At 46.0% G+C, this 12,927-nt stretch overlaps 1 protein-coding gene across 6 annotated transcripts in view; it reads left to right on the top strand.

Annotated features, from left to right (window-relative positions):
- Nucleotides 1-6,301: 6,301 nt before the first annotated feature.
- The window catches only part of STXBP6 (syntaxin binding protein 6), a 281,001-nt gene continuing 274,375 nt past the window's right edge, over nucleotides 6,302-12,927 (top strand). For 2 of the 6 annotated variants that reach the window (XM_059879121.1, XM_059879119.1), the window contains exons 1-2: nucleotides 6,524-6,609; nucleotides 12,318-12,404. The gene's annotated coding sequence lies outside the window, so the exon portion shown is untranslated. Of the gene's footprint in view, nucleotides 6,610-11,496; nucleotides 11,615-12,317; nucleotides 12,405-12,927 lie in introns of those variants that run through there. The other 4 variants (XM_059879122.1, XM_005221969.4, XM_059879120.1 and 1 more) reach the window with 3 other exon arrangements.

Raw genomic sequence — 12,927 nt, 5'->3', positions numbered from 1 at the left:
CTTGCTTTTTCGATGATCCAGCAGATGCTGGCAATTTGATCTCTGGTTCCACTGCCTTTTCTAAAGCCAGCTTGAATATCTGGAAGTTCATGGTTCATGTACTGTTGAAGCCTGGCCTGGAGGATTTTGAGCATTACTTTGCTAGGGTGTGAGATGAGTGCAATTGTGCGGTAGTCTGAACATTCTTTGGCATTGCCTTTCTTTGGGATTGGAATGAAAACTGACCTTTTCCACTCCTGTGGCCACTGCTTAGTTTTCCAAATTTGCTGGCATATTGAGTACAGCACTTTCACAGCATCATCTTTTAGGATTTGAAATAGCTCAACTGGAATTTCATCACCTCCTCTAGCTTTGTTCGTAGTGATCCTTTCTAAGGCCCACTTGACTTCACATTCCAGGATGTCTGGCTCTAGGTCAGTGATCACACCATTGTAATTATCTTGGTTGTGAAGATCTTTTTTGTACAGTTCTTCTGTGTATTCTTGCCATCTCTTCTTAATATCTTCTGCTTCTGTTAGGTCCATACCATTTCTGTCATCTATTGGGCCCATCTTTGCATGAAATGTTCCTGTGATATCTCTAATTTTTTTGAAGAGATCTCTAGTCATTCCCATTCTATTGTTTTCCTCTATTTCTTTGCACTGATCACTAAGGAAGGCTTTCTTATCTCTCCTTGCTATCCTCTGGAACTCTGCATTCAAATGGGTATATCTTTCCTTCTCCCCTTTGCCTTTCAGTTCAATTCAGTCACTTAGTTGTGTCTGATTCTTTGCGACCCCATGAATCGCAGCATGCCAGGCTTCCCTGTCCATCACCAACTCCCGGAGTTCACCCAAATTCATGTGCATCGTGTCACTGATGCCATCCAGCCATTTCATCCTCTGTCGTCCCCTTCTCCTCCTGCCCCCAATCCCTCCAAGCATCAGGGTCTTTTCCAATGAGTCAGCTCTTTGCATGAGGTGGCCAAAGTATTGAAGTTTCAGCCTCAGCATCAGTTCTTCCAATGAACACCCAGGACTGATCTCCTTTAGGATGGATGGTTGGATCTCCTTGCAGTCCAAAAGACGCTAAAAAGTCTTCTCCAAAACCACAGTTCAAAAGCATCAATTCTTTGGTGCTCAGCTTTCTGTGTCGTCCAACTCTCACACCCATACATGACTACTGGAAAAACCATAGCCTTGACTAGATGGACCTTTTTTGACAAAGTAATGTCTCTGCTTTTTAATATGCTGTCTAGGTTGGTCATAGCTTTTCTTGCAAGGAGTAAGTGTCTTTTAATTTCATGGCTGCAATCACCATCTACAGTGATTTTGGAGCCCCCCAAAAGAAAGTCAGCCACTGTTCCCACTGTTTCCTCATCTATTTACCATGAAGTGATGGGACCAGATGCCATGATTTTAGTTTTATGAATGTTGAGCTTTAAGCCAACTTTTTCACTCTCCTCTTTCACTTTCATCAAGAGGCTCTTTAGTTCTTCTTCACTTTCTGCCGTAAGGGTGGTGTCATCTGCATATCTGAGGTTATTGATATTTCTCCTGGCAGTCTTGATTCCAGTTTGTGCTTCCTCCAGTCCAGAGTTTCTCATGATGTATTCTGCATAAAAGTCAAATAAGCAGGGTGACAATATACAGCCTTGACAACTCTTTTTCCTATTTGGAACCAGTCTGTTGTTCCATGTCCAGTTCTACCTGTTGCTTCCTGACCTGCATATAGGTTTCTCAAGAGGCAGGTCAGGTGGTCTGGTATTCCCATCTCTTTCAGAATTTTCCACAGTTTGTTGTGATCCACACAGTCAAAGGCTTTAGCATAGTCAATAAAGCAGAAATAGATGTTTTTTCTGGAAGTCTCTTGCTTTTTCCATGATCCAGCAGATGTTGGCAATTTGATCTCTGGTTCCTCTGACTTTTCTAAAACCAGTTTGAACATCTGGAAGTTCATAGTTCACGTATTGCTGAAGCCTGGCTTGGAGAATTTTGAGCATTACTTTACTAGCTTGTGAGATGAGTGCAATTGTGCGGTAGTTTGAGCATTCTTGGGCATTGCCTTTCTTTGGGATTGGAATGAAAACTGACCTTTTCCAGTTCTGTGGCCACTGCTGAGTTTTCTTTGTGTTTACCTTCTCCTAAAGGCAGAGGAACCAGAGATCAAATTGCCAGCATCTGCTGGATCATGGAAAAAGCAAGAGACTTCCAGAAAAACATCTATTTCTGCTTTATTGACTATTCCAAAGCCTTCGACTGTGTGGATCACAATAAACTGTGGAAAATTCTGAAAGAGATGGGAATACCAGACCACCTGATCTGCCTCTTGAGAAATCTGTATGCAGGTCAGGAAGCAACAGTTAGAACTGGGCATGGAACAACAGACTGGTTCCAAATAGGAAAAGGAGTACGTCGAGGCTGTATATTGTCACCCTGTTTATTTAACTTATATGCAGAGTACATCATGAGAAATGCTGGATTGGAAGAAGCACAAGCTGGAATCAAGATTGCCGGGAGAAATATCAATAACCTCAGATATGCAGATGACACTACCCTTATGGCAGAAAGTGAAGAGGAACTCAAAAGCCTCTTGATGAAAGTGAAAGTGGAGAGTGAAAAAGTTGGCTTAAAGCTCAACATTCAGAAAACGAAGATCATGGCATCCGGTCCCACCACTTCATGGGAAATAGATGGGGAAACAGTGGAAACAGTGTCAGACTTTATGTTTTTGGGCTCCAAAATCACTGCAGATGGTGACTGCAGCCATGAAATTAAAAGATGCTTACTCCTTGGAAAGAAAGTTATGACCAACCTAGATAGCATATTCAAAAGCAGAGACATTGCTTTGCCAACAAAGATTCGTCTAGTCAAGGCTATGGTTTTTCCTGTGGTCATGTATGGATGTGAGAGTTGGACTGTGAAGAAGGCTGAATGCCGAAGAATTGATGCTTTTGAACTGTGGTGTTGGAGAAGACTCTTGAGAGTCCCTTAGACTGCAAGGAGATCCAACCAGTCTATTCTGAAGTAGATCAGCCCTGGGATTTCTTTGGAAGGAATGATGCTAAAGCTGAAACTCCAGTACTTTTGGCCACCTCATAGGAAGAGTTGACTCATTGCAAAAGACTCTGATGCTGGGAGGGATTGGGGGCAGGAGGAGAAGGGGACAACAGAGGATGAGATGGCTGGATGGCATCACTGACTCTATGGATGGAGTCTCAGTGAATTCTGGGAGTTGGTGATGGACAAGGAGGCCTGGCGTGCTGCAATTCATGGGGTCGCAAAGAGTCCGACACGACTGAGCGACTGATCTGATCTGATCTGATCTGATTTTCTCAGCTATTTGTAAGGCCTCATCAGACAACCATTTTGCCTTTTTGCATTTCTTTTTCTTGGGGATGATCTTGATCACTGCTTCCTGTACAGTGTCACGAACCTTCATCCATAGTTCTTCAGGTACTCTGTCTATTAGATTTAATCCCTTGAATCTATTTCTCACTTCTGCTGTATAATCATAAGGGATTTGATTTAGGTCGTACCTGAATGGTCCAGTGGTTTTCCCCTACTTTCTTTAATTTAAGTCTGAATTTGGCAACAAGGCATTCACGATCATGTTCCAGTTTTCCTGAGATGGAACTGACATACAGCACTGTATACATTTAAGGTGTACAGTATAATGATTTGACTTACATACATCATGAAAGTATTATAACAGTAAGTTTAGTGAACATCCCTCATCTTGTGTACATAAAAAATTTCTTGTGATAAAATCTCTTAGGATTTGCTCACTTACCTTTCATATATAACATGTAGCAGTGTCGATTATATTTATCATGGTTTACATTATATACTCAGTACAGATTTATCTCATAATTGGAAGTTTGTACTTTTGACTACCTTCATCCATTCCCCTGCCCCCCACCCCTAGCCTCTGGTGATGACAAATCTGATCTCTTTTCTTTGAGTTTGTTTTTAAACTATAATTGATCTATACTGCTGTGTTGGTTCCTATTGCATGACATAGTCATTCGTTATTTCTATACATTTCAAAATGATCACCATGGTGAGCCTGGTTACCATCTGTCATCATAGTAAGATATTACATCGTTAAGGACTATATTCCATACTTTACATTTTATACCTGTAACTCACTTATTTTGCAACTAGAGGTCTGTACCTCTTAATCTCCCTCACATATTTCTTTCTGTTTAGGGACATTTTAATTCACAAAATCATTGAATTACCCAAAAGCAGATTCTGAAGACCTGTAAATGGAATTCTAAACACACAGAGAGCTTGCTAAATCAAAGATGCTTACTACCTATGACTATTTTTTTTAAAGCTATAGAATTTCCTTGTTTAAATTTAGATTTCATATAGATGATGTGTAGATAAGAACAATGCCTTATATTTGCTTAAATTTTCAGAGTTTCAAAGCCCTTAGACGTATACTGGTGCTATAAATCCTCACATAAACGCTAGGAGAATTGTTTTTCTTTTCACAGACCAGGAATTTGCAGCTTAGAAGTGGAGCCATTTGCCCACGGAAACCTGGTAGAAAATGGCTGAGGCTTAGACCCAGGAGCCCTACTTGTTGGCACTAAGCTAGCCCTACCAAAAGCCTCTCCAGAAATAAGCAGAAACATGTGAATTTATTAGGGAAATCCCTTGTGTTTAAAAAGAAAAAAAAAAGCCACAACACTGAATATGCCCTGCACTGTGCTTAGTCACTCAGTTGTATCCGACTCTTTGCCACCCCATGGACTGTAGCCCAGCAGGCTACTCTGTCCATGGGGATTCCCCAGACAAGAATACTGGAGTGGTTTGCCATGCCCTCCTCCAGGGGATCTTCCCCACCCAGGAACTGAACCCAGGTCTTCTGCATTGTAGGCACATTCTTTACCAACTGAGCCAGCAGGGAAGCCCGAATATGCCCTAGCTATCCCCATTTCTCCCATTCTCCTCTTCCAAACCGCCTTCCTAGGTCTGCAGCCCAGCCCATCCTCCCAAAGTTCGGTTTGGGTTATGTCACTTTCTCCCCCAGCATCTGTTAGCGCCACACAGCCTACAAAATGAATTCAGGTTCCACAGACTGGCAACCAATTCCTCTGCCTCAGCTCCCATCCACTTCAACCCTCTTTGCCATTCAGTATGGTGTTTCTTGTTCCTTATATTCTAATCAAGCAGACCAGGATACTACCACCTGACAGCAGGGCCTGACTTAGGGTGAGGCGGGCTACAAAATTTTCCCAGACATCAAAGAACTCAGTCATCAAGATAAATGTTTCAGTGCAGTATTTCTAAACATGAATGCAAAAATTGAAAAATATAAAAATTTAAAATAAAACCGGGTCATGTTACTGGTTTTTCCTCTTTTTCCCCCCAGACTCCAAAATGCTTCAGCAGAGTACTGTTTCAGACCCAAAGTGACTTTCCACTTGCGTACTTTAAGATGCTTCCCAAGAGTTAGTTCTCACACCCCTTTCCACATCAGTATCTTCCTTCTCTTCTTGAATGCCTCAGCATTTATCTACAGCGCCCTTCTGCCTGGAAAACCTATTTCCTTTAGTAACTGGTTGTACTTTGCCGGGAATCTGAATCATCTGGGTTCCTCGGTGCCTTCCCAAACCACAGTGGGCACTCAGCTGTTCTTTGCTTAACACGGAAATCACAATCCTCAAATTGGCTGGCTGTGGGGCTGAGCAGAGAAGGAACTCAGATATGTTTTGTTTGGTCCAGAGTGTTTTTTAAAAACTGAAGTAGTTATCAAGATCGAAAAATTAGGATATTTTACATTAAAAAAAAAAAATCTCTGTCATTTCTTGAAAATATCCAGAAAATCTAGTCTTGCAGCATACTCGAGGGAATTTGGAGCCCAGTGGCTCTGCCTTGAGAGTTCTCTCCAGTTCAATCGCTGCCTCCTGCCCGTTTCACTCCCTGACACTGCCTGCCAGGCCCTAGCTTGAGTTTGACACCCCAGACCTGAAGGAACGAGTACACTGGATAAAACCCATCTGCCGGGTCCACCTGTTCTTTCCAGGAGAATAAATTTCCTCACCGTCCTTTTAGGCTTGCAGAGGAGCTCACGGAAGCAGCTCACCTTTCTAACCCACAAACTTCCCACAACCCGTGAAACTTGCAAGGCCCTCCAAACACCATTTCTGCCTCGCCCTTTGCGCCCGGGCCCCCTCCCTGCACCAGCCCCTCCCTCCCTCCCCCACCCTCGGCGCTCGGGAGCTCGGGGCGGGTCCCCGGCCCCCAGCTCAGCCTTCTGCCCCAGGGCCAGGGCGCTGGAGCTCGCCCACGCCGCACTGGGCATGCTCAGAGGCGGCCGCGGGGGCAGCCTCGCTTCGCAGGCGCTCGCACTCAGCGGCGGGCGGGCTCGCGGCTGCAGCTGGAGCTCCAGCGCCCGGAGTTGGAGTTGCCGGGAGTTTCCCCTCCAACCCCTCCCTCCTCGCGCGCGGCAGCAGGAGCCGGCGCGGGAGGCGCGAGCGGCGGCCAGCCAGCACCCGCGCAGGCAGAGCTCGTCCGGAGCCCGGAGCCCCGTACGGGGCAGTTCCCGGGGAGGAGCCTCGCGGGCTGGGACGCGTGCGGCGCTCTGGCACTGCCTGGGCACAAACCGCGCTGCAAGGTAGGGCCGGGGCTTGGGGAGCCTGGCAGAGGCCAGGCCGGGGCTGGGGGGATGCGGCTGCAGCAGCCGTGGCTTTTGGAGCGCCCGGCGCGCTGTCTGATGCGTGTGGCCAGGTTAGGGACCCCGCTGCGGGGCGGCGGGAGTAGGCAGGCGCCCCAGGGAGATGCTTTCAAGTTGGCGGGCGGCGGGAGAGGGGGCTGCGTGCTGGGGTGCAGCTGCTTTGTGCTCGCCGAGCGGGACTCGGGTCCCTGGTTCCCTCCTCCCCCCCGCCCCTCAGCACCGCCAAACCTGGGACCCGGTGTGCGGGCAGGGCTGGGCAAGCCGCAGAGCGGAGCAGTTTGCTTCGAGAAAGTTGAGGAGAGAGCCCTTCTTTCCTCACTGTCCCCGCGGTAGCATGGTCCCGGGGGTGCCGCCCCGAAGCCCCCAGTGTGGAGGAGCTAAGTGGGGTCGCTGCGCTCCTGGGCTAAGTTCCTCCACCCCCGACTGAAACCCACGAATCACCCAGATCTTCGCTTTCCTGGCTAGCTTCTTATAGTAAAATCATTCCTGCCAAAACTGAGGTAGGCTGTTCGGGAGGGCATGGCTCTCTGCCTCCAAGACCCTTAGCGGGGCGACTCCTCCTCCTCAACCTTAGACGTGGCCAAGGGCGCTGGGTTCCCAGTGAGCGCTTATGGTGCGCACTGAATGGAGCCTCACACACATGGCGGGGAACGTGGCTTAAGGGGATGGCCCGATTTTTCCTCTAGCCTTTTCTTAGCTTTTGAACACTCCACCAACCCCACCCGGTTCATCTTCGCTGAGGACCGGACCTGGAGGGGAGGGCCAGGTGGAGAGCGTGGGCTGACATGCTATCCTTAGGAGAGGATGCTTCGGTTGTATTTGGCTTGGGCTCCAGCCCAAGGACTTTATAAGGAACCCACCCCTCTTTCAATGATTCTTCCTCAGGGACCTGGTGGGAAGGAATAAGGGTGGTGAGCCCCCAAGAATATCCGTTTCATCCTATCGTCTCCTAAAATTGCGTTCCAGGCGACCCCAGGACCCTGGAACTGGCCGTGCTATAGATTAGAACAATGTGGAGGATGCTGACGGTTTCTCCTAGCTCCACTCTTCTCACTTCTTGTTTTGAGTTTTGGGGTTTTGCCTGCACACGAGTCAGAGCTGCTCTGTCATAACCTGGGGGGTGGAGGAGCTTCAGCCTGGCAGTGAGCCGCTGTTCGCCTCCAAGGCTGCTAGTGGGAATTGGTCCAGAAATGATTATGCAGGCTAGAAATATGCCTCTTTTTTTCCTCTCTCTTTTGGCTGAACACCTTGGCTGTTGGGTTTGTGTGTTAAGTTCTTAAAGGAGAACCCACACACTGTTCAAGTCCCATGTTTTAGGGGTTCACCATTTCTCCTACAGGCTCTTCGCTTCGCTTTTTTTCCTGATGTGGGGGTTGGAGGAATCTGCTTTGGGGCAGATTGCCAAATGTGGAAATCACCTGGTGTTGGTACACGGGTTCTAGAAATAGATCTGAGGTCAAATTTTAGGTTTCCAGCCGGATTACCATGCAGACTGACAAAGTCACCGCAAACTTCAGTTTTCTCTTCTGTCAAGTGGGGATAATAGTGGCCTTCACTCCTTTCATTGCAGGTCGTTGTGAGACTTGGGAATAATGGGCATAAAAAGGGCTAAGAAAACTTGAAAGCACCGTTTATGTCTTCCTGTGACTGGTCTCTTTACCTAGTGTTTTTGAATTAACTAATCCTTTTAAATAGGACAAGCCCCCACGACCTTCTGCCCTCACCCCTCCTCACCAAAAGGTTTGGTTTCTCAGGTCTTTGGAATCACTCTTTTTCTTCTTTTTTTCCCTCTCTTGCCTTAAATCCATCTCCCTTTTGATTTAAAGCGTCAATGTGCCAGTTCTCATATTTATCGGAAGGAAGCAGCATAGTGTAGATTAGGAGATGGGGGTGGTGGGGCTGCCTTATCAGTGTTCAGAGTCCTGGGCCCCAGAACTGGCATGTAAACCAGGCCCCAGTTTGAGAACCGAGGTTGATTCTGAAGGAGTCAGCAGACCCTGGGCTGGAGCTCTGACTTGGTCTCTTAACAGTGACCTTGAACTGAGGACTCAACCCCTGATCAGTGGCATCAGTCTATGAGATGGAGGGCCAGTGCTGATCAGAGGCAAAAACAGGTGAGATTGCCTCTCACTCAGTTAATAAGGGTTTAATCAGGTTCCTGACCCCTCCTCCCAGGTGTGTTGTATCTTCCATCCTAGGGCACCGGTTCTCAAACAGGAGCACCCGAGTCCCCTGGAGGGCTTGTTAAGCCACTGCTCCTGGGCTGTGTTGCCGGAGCCTCCTAGGTCTAGGGGAAGGGGAAGGGGTCATCTCAAAAGTTTGCATCTCTAACTAGTTCCAGATGATGCCAGTGCTGCTGTTCCAGGGGCCATGCAAGAGAGGTGAGGTTTGTTCTGAAACACCATTATTTTAATATGTCATATGTAGAGGCAGGATTTCTTTGGGGCATTTTGGGAACTTGCCTCAAGCATTTTCTACTTCAGATACCTGTGCCACTTCCCATTGTCCAGTTTTAGGTAAATCTGATCACTCTTCAAATGAATGATTTTTACATAAAAAGACCCCTTCTTTTCATAATGTAAAATACTTAGCCTCTGGTTTCCAGGCCACTCTGGGATAGACTCATGTTGGTGACCTTGATATTGATAAATCCAGCAAATACCCGATTTCCTTTCTTTGGGGATCTCAGACATTTGTGGTGAGGAGGCTGCAGGAAGTTCTGGCAGCTTGAACCTGAAGATTAGAGAACAGGTGAATCACTTATGAGCAAGATTAAAAAGAATTTTCTCTGTGGTGTCTTCTCTGAAGGGACAGCTTACCCAGGCCTTGGGGGCAGGTGACAGATGTCCTGTGGTGGTCAGATCTGGTGAAGGCCTCCCATTTCTTCTGGAAGATGATGGTGCTGGTAGTAACTGAGGGAGACTACCTTTCACTGTCCGAGATTGGGGATGCCAGCTTTAAGGAGCAACGGTGCAGTATCAGTATTGCGCTGTGTGATTGAGCTGGTAATCCAGCACTATTTGGGCACACCCCAATGTTAAACTCATCACCTCGTTTCCCATGCTATGGTCCTGGGCTGACATTTCGCCATGACTTATGGCCTAGGTTGTGCCCTTGAATTTTAGCTGCTTTGTGTCAGAGAGGCTTCGGGAATCTGCTGGAATCAGGGAGAGTCCTGAGATGACATTCAAGGGCAGGAATAAGGTTTGTGTCACACCCAAATGAACTGTGTGTCTGAGGGGGGTCAGCACTTGAACCACTTCTTACGTTGCGGTGCCAAATGGAGTCCCAGCTGACCGTCCGGCTTTATCTCAGCTTTCCATTTGTGCTTTGTTTTAGTTTTAACATGATTAGCACTAGAGAAACCTATCAGTAAATCAGAAACCTATTCAAAAACTCAAGTGTACCACTTAGTGCTTTAACAGAGAAAACTGCAAGGCCCATGCCTGTCTTCCTGACCATAATCAGCACTCAATAAAGACACAATCTTTAGCCTGTAATTCTTTAGATCCGCTAATTGCTAACATAAATGGTTTCTTCTACTTCACACGAGTAGGGAACATTTCTATTTTTCAAATTCTCTTCCATAACGTGATGTTTATATTTTGGGTGTTACCCCTACTTTTTGCTGGGAGGATTTCTTTTCAGTGTGGCGGAAGCTTCTTATCACTGTGGCTCACTTCTCTCAGCACATGACCACTTGATATCTTTGCACCCTAGTCCAAGTCTGCTGTGAGACCATCATTTTGATACTTGATTTCTTTTTGATCTCCAGGGCTGTTGTCACTGGGTCCTAGAGAGCCTGTGGTCTGTTCCTGGAAGGCTCTTCTCAACCATCCTGAAGGATGCTTTTAAACTGATACTCAAGATTGTTCCACACTAGTTCATTTCTAAGATCCAGTTTTTTTTTTTTTTTTTTTCCTTTTCACGTTTCATCATTTTCCAATTTCAAAACTCCAGATGGGTCTGAAAAATTATAAAACACATTCAATCTATGGTTTCTTTCTTCTCTTCCTGTAAGTTGGCATGTTAATAATGACTTCCAGTGAATGGCATCTCAAGACAATTTTGGTTCCTGACTAGGTAGAAAATGTGATTTCTGCTGTCCAGCTGATGAAATTGAGCAGCCATTGAATTAGTTCCGCAATTCCCAGAGTATTTGGACGAAAAGACTGTTGGGTGGTGTTAATAGGTGGGTTTTTGTAAACGGCGAATCAATTTGGGTGGTTTTTCCCTCAGCAGAGGTTCTCAACATGTGTATCATTGTATCAAAGACTCTGAAAAGTACTACACTAAACCATATCACCGAGAAGGCAATGGCAACCCACTCCAGCACTCTTGCCTGGAAAATCCCATGGATGGAGGAGCCTGGTAGGCTGCAGTTCATGGGGTCACGAAGAGTCGGACACGACTGAGTGACTTCACTTTCACTTTTCACTTTCATGCATTGGAGAAGGAAATGGCAACCCACTCCAGTGTTCTTGCCTGGAGAATCCCAGGGACGGGGGAGCCTGGTGGGCTGCCGTCTATGGGGTTGCACAGAGTCGGACACAACAGAAGCGACTTAGCAGCAGCAGCAAACCATATCAACATCAGAGAACTTGGTTCTATTTATCCAATGAGACTTTTCCCAGAGCATTTTTGAGGTTATGTGTGTATCCAGGACTCCTTTACTGCATCAGCACATCCCAGCAGTTCTAAAGCATTGTTTAACATCACTTGTGGGTGGGTGGTTTCACCTGGTCTATCCCTAAAATATCAGGGCATCAATAAATTATGGATATTAATTGGTGCATGAACTCTACAGATGATTCCTGTTTATTTCAGAGTAGAAAGAAGCTATTTTAGCTGTGGTGGCTGAAGAAGCTTCTATGGAGCGGCTCGACTGTGAAATTGCTGGCACTGAAGGGTAGCACTTTTATGAAGAGGAGAGGCAGCATTTTAGGTTGGTGATGTCAGGGAGTAGGGGGTGAAATTGTACTTGTGCCTGCATGTAAATAGTTTTCAGAGAACATAAGAACTCTTAAGGGCTGTGCCTAGCCCAGAGTGAGACCGCCGGAACCTGTGGCAGAGCTCAAAGAATCTGTCAAGTTCTTTCTTGATTCTGTAAGTTCACTGAGGTAGCAGATGAGTTCTTGTGACCACAGGCAAGCTTGTTGTGGGTAAAGCAGAAGGGTCTAGCACTCATGTTGAAAGCTAGTGGGGGTTCATAGGACAGAAAGGGAGAGAGAAAGTGTTCCTAGGCTTTCTGAGAATGGTGGTTCAAGATGCAGAGGGAGTAATTCAAATATAAATCCAACTGAAGAGGGAGTCTTGACTGGAGCTTCAAAAATAAGCAAGAAGAAAGAGCTCTTACAACTCAGTAAGAAGGCAAATGTTGTTTATTCACTATGTCTGACTCTCTTGCGACTCCATGGACTGTAGCCCACTAGGTTCCTTTGTCCGTGGAATTTCCCATGCAAGGATGCTGGAGTGGGTTGCCATTTCCTCTTCCAGGGGATCTTCCTGACCCAGGGATTGAACGTGCGTCTCCTGCGTTGGCACGCAGATTCTTTACCAGTGAGCTACCAAAGAAGCCAGAAAGGCAAATAACCCAATTTAGAAAGGGGCAAAGGATTTAAATATTCTTTTTTTTTTTTTTCCCTCAGGTACAATATACAAATGGCCAATAAGAAGAGGAAAAGATGCTCAACATTATTAGTCATTGGGGAAATACAAATTGAAACCTCAGAGAGGTACCACTTCACACCCATTAGGATGGCTATGATCAAAAAGATGTATAATAACAAGTCTTGGTTAAGGATATGGAGAAATCAGAACCCTCCCACATTACATTGTTGATGGGAATGGAAAATAGTGCAACTGCTTTGGAAAACAGGCAGCTCCTCAAAATGTTAAACATCAGGGTATCTCATGGCCAGTTCTCCTCCTTGGTATATTCCCAAGAGAATAGAAAACATGTTCATGCAGACATTTGCACACAAATGTTCATGACAGCAATATTCATAATAGCCCCAAAGTGGAAACAAACCAGATGTCCACCAACTGATAAATGAATGAGCAAAATCCAAATGATGGAATACTATTCATCTATAAACAGAATGAAATTTGATTTATGCTTCAACACAGATGAACCTTGAAGGCATGCTATATGAAAAAAGCCAGACACAAAAGGCTGCATATTGTTGATGTCATTATTAAATGTCCAGAAGAGGCAAATCCAAAGTGATAAAAAGTTACCTTAGTGGCTGCCAGGGG

This window comes from Bos taurus, chromosome 21 (genome assembly GCF_002263795.3).
Source record: "Bos taurus isolate L1 Dominette 01449 registration number 42190680 breed Hereford chromosome 21, ARS-UCD2.0, whole genome shotgun sequence".
NCBI classification, from domain to species: domain Eukaryota; kingdom Metazoa; phylum Chordata; class Mammalia; order Artiodactyla; family Bovidae; genus Bos; species Bos taurus.
This window is presented reverse-complemented; position numbering and strand designations above follow the sequence as displayed.